Source organism: Anas platyrhynchos, chromosome 33 (assembly GCF_047663525.1).
Source record: "Anas platyrhynchos isolate ZD024472 breed Pekin duck chromosome 33, IASCAAS_PekinDuck_T2T, whole genome shotgun sequence".
NCBI lineage: Eukaryota > Metazoa > Chordata > Aves > Anseriformes > Anatidae > Anas > Anas platyrhynchos.
This window is the reverse complement of record NC_092618.1, coordinates 119,491-132,784: the sequence shown is the minus strand read 5'-3', so window position 1 is coordinate 132,784 and position 13,294 is coordinate 119,491. Positions and strand designations below refer to the sequence as shown.

Here is a 13,294-nt window from a genome sequence, read left to right as displayed (position 1 = left end):
CTGTGGGATCCTCTCTGCCTCCATACCCAGGAGGACCCAGACAGAAAGAAGGCCCACATATGGATTGTCCTGACCCCTCTGCTTGAGTCCATGACTGGACTGCAGCAGGCACAAGGCTTGTGTGTGTCTAGCCAAGAAGCTGCAAGGCCAGCGGCAGGCCCATGGCTTGGACGATGCTGGTGAGGCGACTTCTGTCTGGTTGGCTGACAGGCCTCAAGAAGGCTGATGGGTTGCGATGCCTGCTTTAGGAGTGGTTTCCACCCTGATGGAGCTTTCTTTCATAGTAGGAAAGAGCAGGAGAGAAAAAAAAACTGCTACAAAGTGCACCTTGGAAGGTTGTCTCTGGCCACAAGGAGTGAGAATTGTCCCTCAGAGTATACTGCTGTGTTGCCAGAGCTCACCCAATTTGTAGTAAGTGATAAGACCCTGGTTTTGAGTTTCAAGGAACAGCTGGTGAGGGTTGATGAGACATTGGTGAAATGATGGAAATGCTGGGATAAGAGCAAGGTGGTGTACTGAGATGGGTGTCTGCAAACTTCGATGAAATAGGGGGTTGTGGTTTAAACCAGCCGGCAGCTAAACACCACACAGCTGTTTGCTCACCCTCCTCCCTCCTTCTCTGGGATGGGGGAGAGAAACGAGAAAACTGAAGCCTGTGAGTAAAGACAGTTTATTAAGACAGGAAAATAATAATAATAATAATAACAACAACAACAATAATGATGATAATAGTACTACTACTAATCCTGTGTACGAAACTAGTGATGCACAATGCAGTTGCGCACCACTCACAGATGCCCAGCCTAACCCCGAGCAGCCAGCCCCACCACCCCGGCTAGCCACCCCTTATATATTATTCAGCATGACATCAGGTGGGACGGAATACCACTTTGGCCAGCTTGGATCAGCTGTCCTGGGTTTGTCCCCTCCCAGCTCCTGCTGCACTCCCAGCCTGCCTGCTAGCAGGACAGAGTGAGAAGCTGGAAAGTCCTTGGCTCAGTGTAAGCACTGCTCTGCAACAACCAAAGCATCAGTGTGTTATCAACATTCTTCTCCTAGATCCAGAACATAGCACCCTACCAGCTACTAGGAGGAAAACCAACTCTATCCTAGCTAAAACCAGGACAGAGAGTGAGCAAGGTGGACAAATGTTTGATATCCTCTGTCTGCAAGGCAGTTATGTCCGGAGTCCATCCAGTAAACTTTTGTATCTTTGAAATACCCGCTCCTGAAGTAGTCTAGGCCAAGTATTCACAGAGCATCTGGGCCAGTCTCAGTGGGGTGATTTTGCCACTCTTCTTCCACACAGTTAGACTCACTTCAGCCTCTAATGCAGTTAACTCTTGGGACCCCCCTGTCATTCAAGAAATGCAAATGGGTTCTGGCCCTTTGTAGCTTGATGGCATTACAGTACACTGTCCACTAGAACCTGATTCTTCTGTGGGTGTGATGTGCCAGGCTCAAAGTCCAATACACCCAATTGCCCCCATCTTCCTTCTGGCTTGAGGTCAGGCCTTTCTAGATCATGGTATTCATTATTCTATTTCACACAGAATTTCTAGGTTGGAAGAGACCTCAAGATCATCGAGTCCAACCTCTAAGTCCAACCTCTAGTTTGGAGGACTGCTGACTAGAAACTGGAGCAGCAATTTTCTCAGAAGAACCGCTTTTTGCCAATGTTTTTCCTTGTGCCTCATGCATCTATGCCTCTAGGGTGGAGGTAGGGTAGATTTTTGCATCCCGTTTTCTCATGGCCTCTTCATGGTCACACAGTCAAAACCATAGGGTGACATGTAGTATGCACCCACTATATCAACTTTATTGAGCAGAGGGATGCTTACACCTAATAGCTGAGCTATTGGTTCGTGCAGGTGGGGAGGAAGATGTATTCTCTTGTAGTTCTTGGACCTCTTGGGAAAGTTTCTCTCTAGACAGGATGCAGGCCCATAGGGAAGAACAGAGACTTTCTTTGTAATGCCAGAGTTGTCTAGCCAATTCATCCACCATGGGTTTCTCTTGGTCTTTCCAGCTCATTACTACCAACAAGTTAGCACAAGATGATGGTGCGCTCTGTAAAAACTTCTGCCACATGGGTCATGTGCACATGACTTCATCTGCATCTTTGGATAGCTGCTCATTGTCTAGGTTTCTACTAATCACCTTCAGCATGGCTAATTCCCTCAGGTACCGGATACCCCTCTGCATGGTGGTCCACTTGCCTGGTTGACAAGATTTTTCTTGAAGGGAGACCTTTCCTTAATGTTAACAGGAGTAAGTTCTTTTTTCCCCTTTTCCAATTGTTTTGTCAGCCAGTCTTTCCCTAGACGGGGATCCCAGCAGCTTTGCTTCCCTGCCCTTTAATTCCAGGCTATTGACCCCTTTCTTGGAGCACTGGTGCAGCCAAGTGACAATGTGCTCACCGAGATGATAGATGAAATCTGTCCCCATATCTTGTAGCTTATCCTAGGATAGGAATTGGTGGTTTCTGATGCTTATATGACCTCTGCTTCTTTGTCCTCCTGCTTCCATGATGGCACAACTTTGAGGAAATCTTCCTCATCTTCTTCTTCCCCCTTTCTTGTCTGGGTAGGAGTTTCTTTCCTTTCTTAAGAAAAACTGATTTTCACACCCATTGTTTACTCTTGCATGAAGAGGCAACCGATACTGGCACAAGTTGGTTCTCTGGCCCAGCCATGGAGCTCATCGCAGGGGCAGGAGTGGCTGCAGGGGCAGGAGTGTCTGCAGGGCCCAACACAGGAGTTGTTCTGTCTGCAGGGATTTTGGGATTAGTTGGAATGGCTGCAGGGTCTATTGCAGGTTTTGGAGTAGTGACAGGGCCTGCCACAGGGGTTGGTTTAACTTTGGGCCCACTTCAGGAGCTGGAGTGCCTGCAGGGCCTTTTGCAGTGTTTGGAGTGGCTTTGGACAGGCTATGGATCTGTTACAGGGGCTGACGTGTTGTGGTGTAATTGCCTGAAGTAACTAGGAAAATAAAACTAACATTCACATTTTTAAGGAAAAGGTACAGCATTGAAGAGGCATTCAGGGTAGGGCATAACTGCATTATTCCCTAGGCTCCCAACCTTAGATGCTATCGCGCTGGGGAAACTTGGTGTGCTAGCCCTAAGGAACAGCACGGAGCGTAGAGTGGAGTGGAGACACCACAGCTGGGCTCTGTAATCAGGTGGGGCCTCGATTGTTCTTGTGCACAAAGCTGCACTTTTTGCCACCCTAAGCCAAAGACCTGTCATGTTTTGACAAATGCTGTACCCTAGTGTACTTTTTGCTCATTATAATATCATTATAATACCAAAACACACCTCCATCCCAAAAGCTACCTGCCTCCAAGGTGCGACCACCCTTCACTGAGCATGCGCTTTGAATTTCTCGGAGCCTATTACTTTAAACAGAGATGGGAAAACTTTACACCAATCATAACTAAGATATGCTTGACTAGAGCCACTCAAGCTCCACCTAAAAGATAGAAAATAATATAAATTGGCCCAAGAGAGAGGGGATGGCAGGGAAGATACCACCGTCAGGGGAGATACCATCCCGAGGACATACAACATCCTTAGGACCTCCTGACTCCTGGGATCAGTCGACGGGCTGGGCCTCTCTTCCCCCCAATTGGGACGCCTTTGGGTGAGATCTGAATACTTGCTTATAAATCTCTATAGAGTCTTTGATCTTTTTAACGAGTTTTATTTCTAGGCTGCGCACCTGTAACACCTGTAACACCTGTAACATCTATAACATCTGTAACACCTCTAACACCTATAATACCTGTATATTTCATGCATACTAGCTTGCTTTTGCAGATAGTCACTATCATCGGCAATCCAAAAGAACCTGATTATCTGTTGCTGTAATAAACCGTACTTGATTGCATTGTGATAGCTCTCATTAAGTGCAACTAGGGTGAGGGTGGTTATCCGTGATAGTTCAGTGTTCTGAATCTAACCAGACCCCCAGACGGTTAATGCGTTTTTGGTGAATGTCTGACTGGACCCCCAGACAGTTAATGTGTTTTTGGTGAACGTCCGACTGGTTCAGTACTCTGAATCCGATCGGGCCCGTAACGGTTAATCAGCTAAACCCCTTAACGCGACAGTAAAATTGGTGTAGTCAGCAGGATTGCTATGGATAAACTACTGCAAAAATACAAATGTGCCCCTTCCCAGGCAGGGAAGGACTGTCGTGGTTCCGCTCGAGTGGGCAGCCGAGCTCCACCACAGCCGCTCTCTCACTCCCCCTCCTCAAAGAGGAATGGGGAGAAAATATGTGAAAAGGGCTCAAGGATTGAGATAAGGACGAGAAAATCACGCAATAATTATTGTAACGGGCAAACCAGACTCAGCATAAGAAGACAGATAGTAAGATTTATTGCTCATTACTAACAAGCTAGAGAAGTGAGAAACAAAGGAAAGAAACCAAAAGCACCTTCCCCCCTATCCACCCTCTTCCACCTCCTCCCCCCGAGCGGCGCAGGGGAACGGGGGAATGGGGGTTATGGTCAGTCTACAGCACTTCTTCTCTGCCACTCTTTCTCGGTCACTCTCGTCCCCTGTGCTGTGGGGTCCCACCTACGGGATACAGTCCTTGATGAACTGATCCGGCGTGGGCTTCCCACAGGCAGCAGCTCTTCCAGAACTGCTCCAGATATGGGTCCGTAGCACGGGGTCCATCCCTCAGGAGCAGACTGCTCCAACCTGGCTCCCCCACGGGCAGCAGCTCCTGCCAGGTCACCTGCTCCTGCGTGGTCTCCTCTCCATGGGCTACAGGTGTGGCCCAGAATCTGCTCCGGCAGGGGTCTTCCACAGGCGGCAGCCTCCATCGGTGCAGGGCCACCTGCTCCACCGTGGTCTCCTCCACACGCTGCAGCGTGGAACCCTGCTCCGCCGTGGTGCTCCATGGGCTGCAGGGGGACATCCTGCTTCACCAAGGTCCTCACCACAGGCCGCAGGGGACTTCTTCTCCGGCGCCTGGAGCACCTCTCCCCCTCCTTCTTCACTGACCTTGGCGCCTGCAAGGCTGTTTTCACACTCCCTTGACTCTCCCGGCTGCTGTGTGGCACAGCGTTTTTTTCCCTGTCTTAAATATGCTCTCACAGAGGCGCAAAACAACATGGCTTATTGGCTCAGATCTGGAAAACAATGGGGCCCTTCCCAAACATGGGGCAGCTTCTAGATCTTTCTCACAGAAACCACCCCTATGGCTCCCTGCTACCAAAACCTTGCCACGTAAACCCACTACAAGGAGTTTTCCCAAAAGTTTTGGAAAGATGAGGAGAAAGTGGTAGAGCGCATTGAGCAGTGTCAGGCTTCACAAAAGACTGGTCAAAGAAAGGGTAAAGGTGTGATTTGTGCTGTGTTAGGAGCCTGTTTGTCTTGTGCTCGGCAAAAAGCTAAGGAAACTCCTGCTCCCAAACTGATCTCTGATGCGGAACATACAGCTTTGAAATGGTGGCAGAGCTCAAGGAGGAGGTGGAGAGGCTGAGGGCCATCAGGGAGTGTGAGCGGGAGATAGACTTCTGGAGCAACTCCCTGCAGGGCCTCAAGGAGAGGTACCGGGGTGAGACACCCCAAACGGGGGTGGACCCCCTGCCCTGTCGCCGTCGGGCAGAGGGAGGGGATCTGGGAGTTGAGGAGGAGTGGAGACAGGTCCCTGCGCGACAGGGCAGGCAATGCCCTCCCCTTCCGGCCCCACCTTCCCAGGTGCCCTTACGAAACAGGTTTGAGGCCCTGGAGATTGAGAGACCACCAACTGAGGAAGAGATAGAAAGTGTTCCCAGGAGGATGCCTAGGGCGAGGAGGTCGACTCCACGCATCAGGACTGCCTCCACCAAGAAAGAAAGAAGGGTGATTGTCATGGGAGACTCTATCCTTAGGGGGACAGAGGGCCCTATTTGTCGGCCTGACCCTACCCGTAGGGAAGTCTGCTGCCTCCCTGGGGCCAGGGTCAGGGACGTTGCCAGGAAGCTCCCCAACCTGGTACGCCCCTCTGATTATTATCCTCTCCTGATAGTCCAGGCGGGCAGTGATGACATTGATGACAGAAGCCTGAAGGCTATCAAAAGAGACTTTAGGGGGCTGGGACGGTTAGTGGACGGAGCAGGAGTGCAGGTAGTGTTTTCGTCCATCCCTACGTTGACAGGGAGGGGTACGGAGAGGACAAGGAAAGCCCACCTGTTAAACACGTGGCTCCGGGGCTGGTGCCTACGCAGAAATCTTGGGTTTTTTGACCATGGGGCAGTTTACTCAGCACCTGGTCTGATGGCTGTAGACGGGTCCCTATCCTTTAGGGGAAAAAGGATCCTGGGCCAGGAGCTGGCAGGGCTCAATGATAGGGCTTTAGACTAGGTAAGAAGGGGGATGGGGCTGAAGCAAGGACTGTTGGGGCTGTGCCAGGAGGAGCAATGGCAAGGCCGGAGGATAAGGTAAAGGCCCAGCTGAAGTGCATCTACACCAATGCACGCAGCATGGGTAACAAATAGGAGGAGCTGGAAGCCATCGTGCAGCGGGCAGGCTACGACTTGGTTGCCATCACGGAAACGTGGTGGGACCAGTCTCATGACTGGAGTGCTGCGATGCCTGGCTATAGGCTCTTCAGAAGGGACAGGCAGCACAGAAGGGGTGGCGGTGTGGCTCTCTATATTAGAGAGTCTTTCCATGTTGTAGAACTCGAGGCTAGGAATGACAAGGTCGAGTCCCTTTGGGTTAGGATCGGCAGGGACAACAAGGCTAGTGTCCTGGTCGGGGTCTGCTATAGACCGTCGAACCAGGATGAGGAGACGGATGAGGAGTTCTACAGGCAGCTGACAGAAGTTGCGAAATCGTCAGCGCTTGTACTCGTGAGGGACTTCAACTTCCCTGACATATCCTGGAAGCACAACACAGCCCAGAGAAAGCAGTCTAGGAGGTTTCTGGAGAGTGTGGAAGATAGCTTCCTGACGCAGCTGATTAGTGAACCTACCAGCGGTGGTGCCCTGCTAGACCTTCTCTTCACAAACAGAGAAGGACTGGTGGAGGATGTGATTGTTGGGAGCAGTCTTGGGCAGAGTGACCACGAAATGGTGGAGTTCACTATTCTTGGCGAGGCCAGGAAGGGAACCAGTAAAACCACTGTACTGGACTTTCGGAGGGCTGACTTTGGGCTGCTCAGGACACTAGTTGGTGGAGTCCCATGGGAGGCGGTTCTGAAGGGCAGAGGGGTCCAGAAAGGCTGGGCGCTCTTTAAGAGGCAAATCCTAATGGCACAGGAGCAGTCTATTCCCATGCGCCCAAAGATGAGCCAGCGGGGAAGAAGACCAGCCTGGCTCAACAGAGAATTGTGGCTTGAGCTTAGGAGAAAAAAGAGGGTTTATAATCTTTGGAAAATTGGGCAGGCCACTAGGGAGGACTATAAGGATGTAGCGAGGCTGTGCAGGGACAAGATTAGGAAGGCCAAAGCTCATCTGGAGCTCAATCTGGCTACTGCTGTTAAAGATAACAAAAAACGCTTTTATAAATACATCAACACAAAAAGGAGGACTAGGGAGAATCTCCATCCTTTCCTGGATGCGGGGGGAAACTTAGTTACAAGAGATGAGGAAAAGGCGGAGGTGCTGAATGCCTTCTTTGCCTCAGTCTTTAGCAGCAATACCGGTTGCTCTCTGGATACCCAGTACCCAGAACTGGTGGAAGGGGACGGGGAGCAGGATGTGGCCCTCACTATCCACGAAGAACTGGTTGGTGACCTGGTACGGCACTTGGATGTGCACAAGTCGATGGGGCCGGATGGGATCCACCCAAGGGTACTGAGAGAACTGGCAGAGGAGCTGGCCAAGCCCCTAACCATCATTTATCAGCAGTCCTGGCTATCGGGGGAGGTCCCAGCTGACTGGCGGCTAGCAAACATGACGCCCATCTACAAGAAGGGCCGGAGGGCAGACAAAGTGACAAAGTGACGCGCTGGGTGGATGAGGGAAAGGCTGTGGATGTGGTCTACCTTGACTTCAGCAAGGCTTTTGACACCGTCTCCCACAGCATTCTCCTCAAGAAACTGGCTGCTCTTGGCTTGGACTGGCGCACGCTTCATTGGGTTAGAAACTGGGTGGATAGCCGGGCCCAAAGAGTTGTGGTAAATGGAGCCAAGTCCAGTTGGAGCCCAGTCACTAGTGGCGTCCCCCAGGGCTCGGTGCTGGGGCCGGTCCTCTTTAATATCTTCATCAATGATCTGGACGAGGGCATTGAGTGCACCCTCAGTAAGTTTGCAGATGACACCAAGCTAGGTGCGTGTGTCGATCTGCTCGAGGGTAGGAAGGCTCTGCAGGAGGATCTGGATAGGCTGCACCGATGGGCTGAGGTCAACTGCATGAAGTTCAACAAGGCCAAGTGCCAGGTCCTGCATCTGGGGCGCAATAACCCCAAGCAGAGCTACAGGCTGGGAGAGGAATGGTTGGAGAGCTGCCAGGCAGAGAAGGACCTGGGAGTGATGGTGGACAGTCGGCTGAATATGAGGCAGCAGTGTGCTCAGGTGGCCAAGAAGGCCAACGGCATCCTGGCTTGTATCAGAAACAGTGTGGCCAGCAGCACTAGGGAAGTGATTGTCCCCCTGTACTCGGCTCTGGTGAGGCCGCACCTCGAGTACTGTGTTCAGTTTTGGGCCCCTCGCTCCAAGAAGGACATCGAGGTGCTTGAGCGGGTCCAAAGAAGGGCGACGAAGCTGGTGAGGGGCCTGGAGAACAAGTCCTATGAGGAGCGGCTGAAGGAGCTGGGCTTGTTCAGCCTAGAGAAGAGGAGGCTCAGGGGTGACCTTATTGCTCTGTATAAGTACATTAAAGGAGGCTGTAGCGAGGTGGGGGTTGGCCTGTTCTCCCATGTGCCTGGTGACAGGACGAGGGGGAATGGGCTAAAGTTACGCCAGGGGAGTTTTAGGTTAGATGTTAGGAAGAATTTCTTTACTGAAAGGGTTGTTAGGCACTGGAACGGGATGCCCAGGGAGGTGGTGGAGTCACCATCCCTGGAAGTCTTCAAAAGACGTTTAGATGTAGAACTTAGGGGTATGGTTTAGTGGGGACTGTTAGTGTTAGGTTAGAGGTTGGACTCGATGATCTTGAGGTCTCTTCCAACCTAGAGATTCTGTGATTCGGTGTGATTCTGTGAAATCAGAGATTGAGGTGTTGAAGTCATCATTGGCCTTTGAAAGGGAGACGGGAAAAACATTAGGAATCAGAGTGGATAAACTTTTGGATGAAAATGACAAACTTGTGAGTGAAAATGATAAACTTGTGCATGAGGATAATCATCTTAAACAATTGCTGGAGAGGGTTAGTCATCTGTTAAACAAAGTACAGCCTTGCACTCCGGTCATACAGATTCGTGGAGGGCTGCATAGTGTAGAACCTGAAAGCTGGGACAGTGATTTCTGGTCTGACAGTGATGATGGTGTTGAAGAGATTTCTGATTCTGAACCCCAATCCATTTCCTTGAGACCTTTGGTTAAGACTGAGACTACTATTGATGATAATGATGAAATCCGCACTACTGTGCAAACAATTCCGTTGCCACCAGCAGAGTTGGTTAAAATACAGGAGAAGTTCTCAAGGCGGTCAGGGGAATCAGAAGTTGAGTATGTGTGTCGAGTTTCTCTTAAAGGAGGAGATCGAATGATGTTGTGTAAGGAAGAGGTAGGAGGCTTTTGGAGACCTGGAGTATTTTTAACCACCACACCAGGAGATGACCTGGCTGTAGCAGTACAGAAAGCAGCCTGTATTCAAGCGATATATGAAAGAGATGAATTTAGGAAATTCCCGATGTTAGCTCCTATTGATCCGGTTCGGTTAACCCCTCATCTGTGGACTCCCTGATTGTCTTAAGATGTTTGTAGCAAACACCCAAGATCACATACTAGCTGCTTGTAGGGATGATGATAGTGGTTGTAGGCGAAATCCTAACTCCCCTATTCCCACCTGGAGTGAATTGGTACAAGACATAGATAAGTACGGACACCGAATGGGCTGGATTAATTCATCCAGTATTAAATCCCAAGACCACTCTCGGCGAGTCCGCCAAATCCACACTAAAAATCCCAGATATCCCAAATTCAAAGAGAGGTTGAAACCTAATAGGGAACGAGGTGAGTTGTGTCGGCAAAAAACTCTTATCCCCGGGGAGGGCAATGAGCCACCCTGCTCAGCGGGCATTAGCAATTCAATGGCTCTCTAATGAACACTCTGACCCTATTATCGCTATTCCTGTTGAACCCCCAAAAATATTGGTAAATTTTCTTATTGATACCAGGACCCAAATGTCAGTAATTACACATGAGACAGCACAAACCCTGAGCATAACACCTGGTCAATGCAGGGTTAAATTCACGGGAATCAATGGTGTGGAAAAACAGTGCCCCACTGTAAAAATTTCACTCTGGTTGCCAGAGGAACAAAAATTAACCAGGGTAGAAGTATTAGTTGGTGCTGCATACACTAATATTTTAGGATTTGACAGACTGCATGGTTGTATGTGGAAACTCCCTGATGGAACTGTGTGGAGTTTCGCGACACATCAAAGGGATTCAGGCACCATGAGACTGAGCCTGTTACAAACATCCATACCCCTATCCCCTCTAAAATCATTAATGATCGGGCAGTATCTGTTGTCAGCAGCAGCACTTATGGGGATTGACGGGGTGATAACAGAATTGGAAAAAAGAGGCATTATTAAAAGGACCAATTCACCTTACAATTCACCAGTGTGGCCAGTAAAGAAACCAACCAGGCAATGGCATTTTACAGTGGATTACAGACAGTTAAATGCTAACACTACACCTTTGAATGCCACAGTTCCAAACATGGCAGAGATAGTGAAAGCCCTCTGTGTTTCTAACAGTAGCAATAGTGCTAACTACTCCCAAATATTTCTATGCATGGGAAATCAAAGATTGCTATTTCACCCTCTTTCTAACCCTGCCGGTTGAATACAACCGAGCATATTTTATTTTCTTTTGTGTTCACAGGAACCCTGAGCGAACTGTATAGGGACAGCTGGAAGATGACGAATCAACAGTTTGGATTAATGATGCTATGCTTTACCCTGACCTTGACGCAATTACAGACCTTAAAGGAAACTTAGCTACTGTGGCTGTGCTTGGAGCTGAGGTGTTTCACCATGGCATTTAACCATGTATTGTCACAGTATAGCAGTCACTGGAACATCTCAAAACAGAAAGGACCTAAATCTCTCTACTTTAGTTCTACATGGAAACAAAATATTTTCAAAAGATGAATGGAGTTGGAACAATTCTCTAAGAATGGCTGAACTTCAAGCCATGTCTGGATTCGTGGTCAAAGGATAAGAAGCCTCTGCCCCTGCAGATTATTGAAAACGAACCGACTCAGCTTCCCATTGGTCTAACTCCTTCCATCTTCAACACAGGTCCTTACATAATTAAAAATGTGGGACAACAACAAATTCTCTTTAACCCTAGTTGGTCCCTAAAAAGGGTAGAGCTAGCGCTGCACATTAGTATCTCTGAAATTAACTCACAATGTACCACCTTTCTGAGAACTGCCTACACCGGCTGGTTAGCATGGTTACATGGACGTTCTCCAAAACAATCTCAGCGCGTGCCATGGGATGCAACTGGGTTATTAGGGACAGGATTAGGTATCTTAAATAGCATTGATGCTGAGGTCTTAATGAGTAGAATAACTGCTACTACAGATGACCTAAGGAAACTGGAAAAACCAATAAAATAATCCTTATTGGCCTTAGGAGCAAATCAATGGCTTCTATCAGATGTTTTGCCCCATTGGAAACAAATTGAGGAAAATGATCATCAATTAATTGTAAATGCCCTTGGAAAAGCCCAAGGCAATACCTCCCTTGCCTTGAGTTGCATCCAAGCGCAGTTATGGATACAAGCTGTAGCAGCAGCTATTATTAGAGAGGGAGAAGGAGGAACTTTGCCCACTGAAATTTGAAAATTGATTTAGGATAATGCTTCAGAATTTGAAAAAGAATTTCAAGCTTGGTGGCAATTAGTCAACTTTACCCATTATGCAGAAAATGATAAAATTGTTGCCTTTATACTTACTATAAGTAATGCCACTGTATACAATGTATATCCAATCATTGCATTAGGACTCAATCATAATGGAACTATACTTTATCCTAAAGAGCGTAAAGTATGGGCCCATCAAAAGGGAGGAAAGTGGCAAACAATTGATGTAAATGCATGTATTGTGCATGAACAAAAAGGTTTCATCTGTGAAAGTAACACGCTGGAATCTCAAGACATTTCTCTTGACACTGAGCAAAATATTTGCCACTTTGAGATACATCCTAATGAAACCCTTGAAACTGTACTTGTATATATTGGGAAAGGTTGCGTTTGCATGAGAACTCATTGTGATTCTATAGTTGTAGATAATACAGTGGTAGATACCAGTAATCACTCTAATGTTTGTGTTTGCAATTTTACCAAAATTCTAGGATGTGATTTTAAATACTCAGTTCCTGTCTCTTCTTATCAACTTATTGCATCTAATTATATTCTGCTTCATGAACTGCTGCCTACTCCTATAGGAATGAACCTTACCTTGGTGAAGAAATTGCTGGTACATGAGGACCTGAAGCAGATGATGACACAAGTACGAGAAAATGGACACGACTGATTACTGTCCATCATGATACACAAGAAATACATCGAGTGATGGAAAGAGTAAAGAGAGATGAGAGACACCGTTGGTGGGACACTTTGTTTGGATGGTTGCCAGCTGCCAAGGGAATCTTCAACAAGATGCTTCACCCTGTTATTGTTCTGTTAATACTCACTGTATTATGTTTTATACTGACAATTAGTTTGTATGTTAAACTCTGGTTTATGATGAACTTTTAACGAGTTTTATTTCTAGGCTGCGCACCTGTAACACCTGTAACACCTGTAACATCTGTAACACCTGTAACACCTGTAACACCTGTAACATCTGTAACATCTATAACATCTGTAACACCTGTAACACCTATAACACCTGTGTATTTCATGCATACTAGCTTGCTTTTGCAGACTGTCACCATCACCGGCAATGCAAAAGAACCTGATTATCTGTTGCTGTAATAACCCACACTTGATTGCATTGTGATAGCTCTCATTAAGTGCAACTAGGGTGAGGGTGGTTATCTGTGATAGTTCAGTGTTCTGAATCTAACCAGACCCCCAGACGGTTAATGCGTTTTTGGTGAATGTCTGAATGGACCCCCAGACGGTTAATGCGTTTTTGGTGAATGTCTGAACGGACCCCCAGACAGTTA

The 13,294-nt window shown here is 48.1% G+C and overlaps 1 long non-coding RNA gene across 1 annotated transcript; it reads left to right on the top strand.

The window, feature by feature from the left end:
- The first annotated feature begins 759 nt into the window (after positions 1-759).
- Positions 760-12,118, top strand: LOC140000306 (uncharacterized). Its single transcript, XR_011805475.1, has 2 exons — positions 760-3,644; positions 10,998-12,118. It is a non-coding gene; the product is annotated as an uncharacterized lncRNA (long non-coding RNA).
- Positions 12,119-13,294: the final 1,176 nt, after the last annotated feature.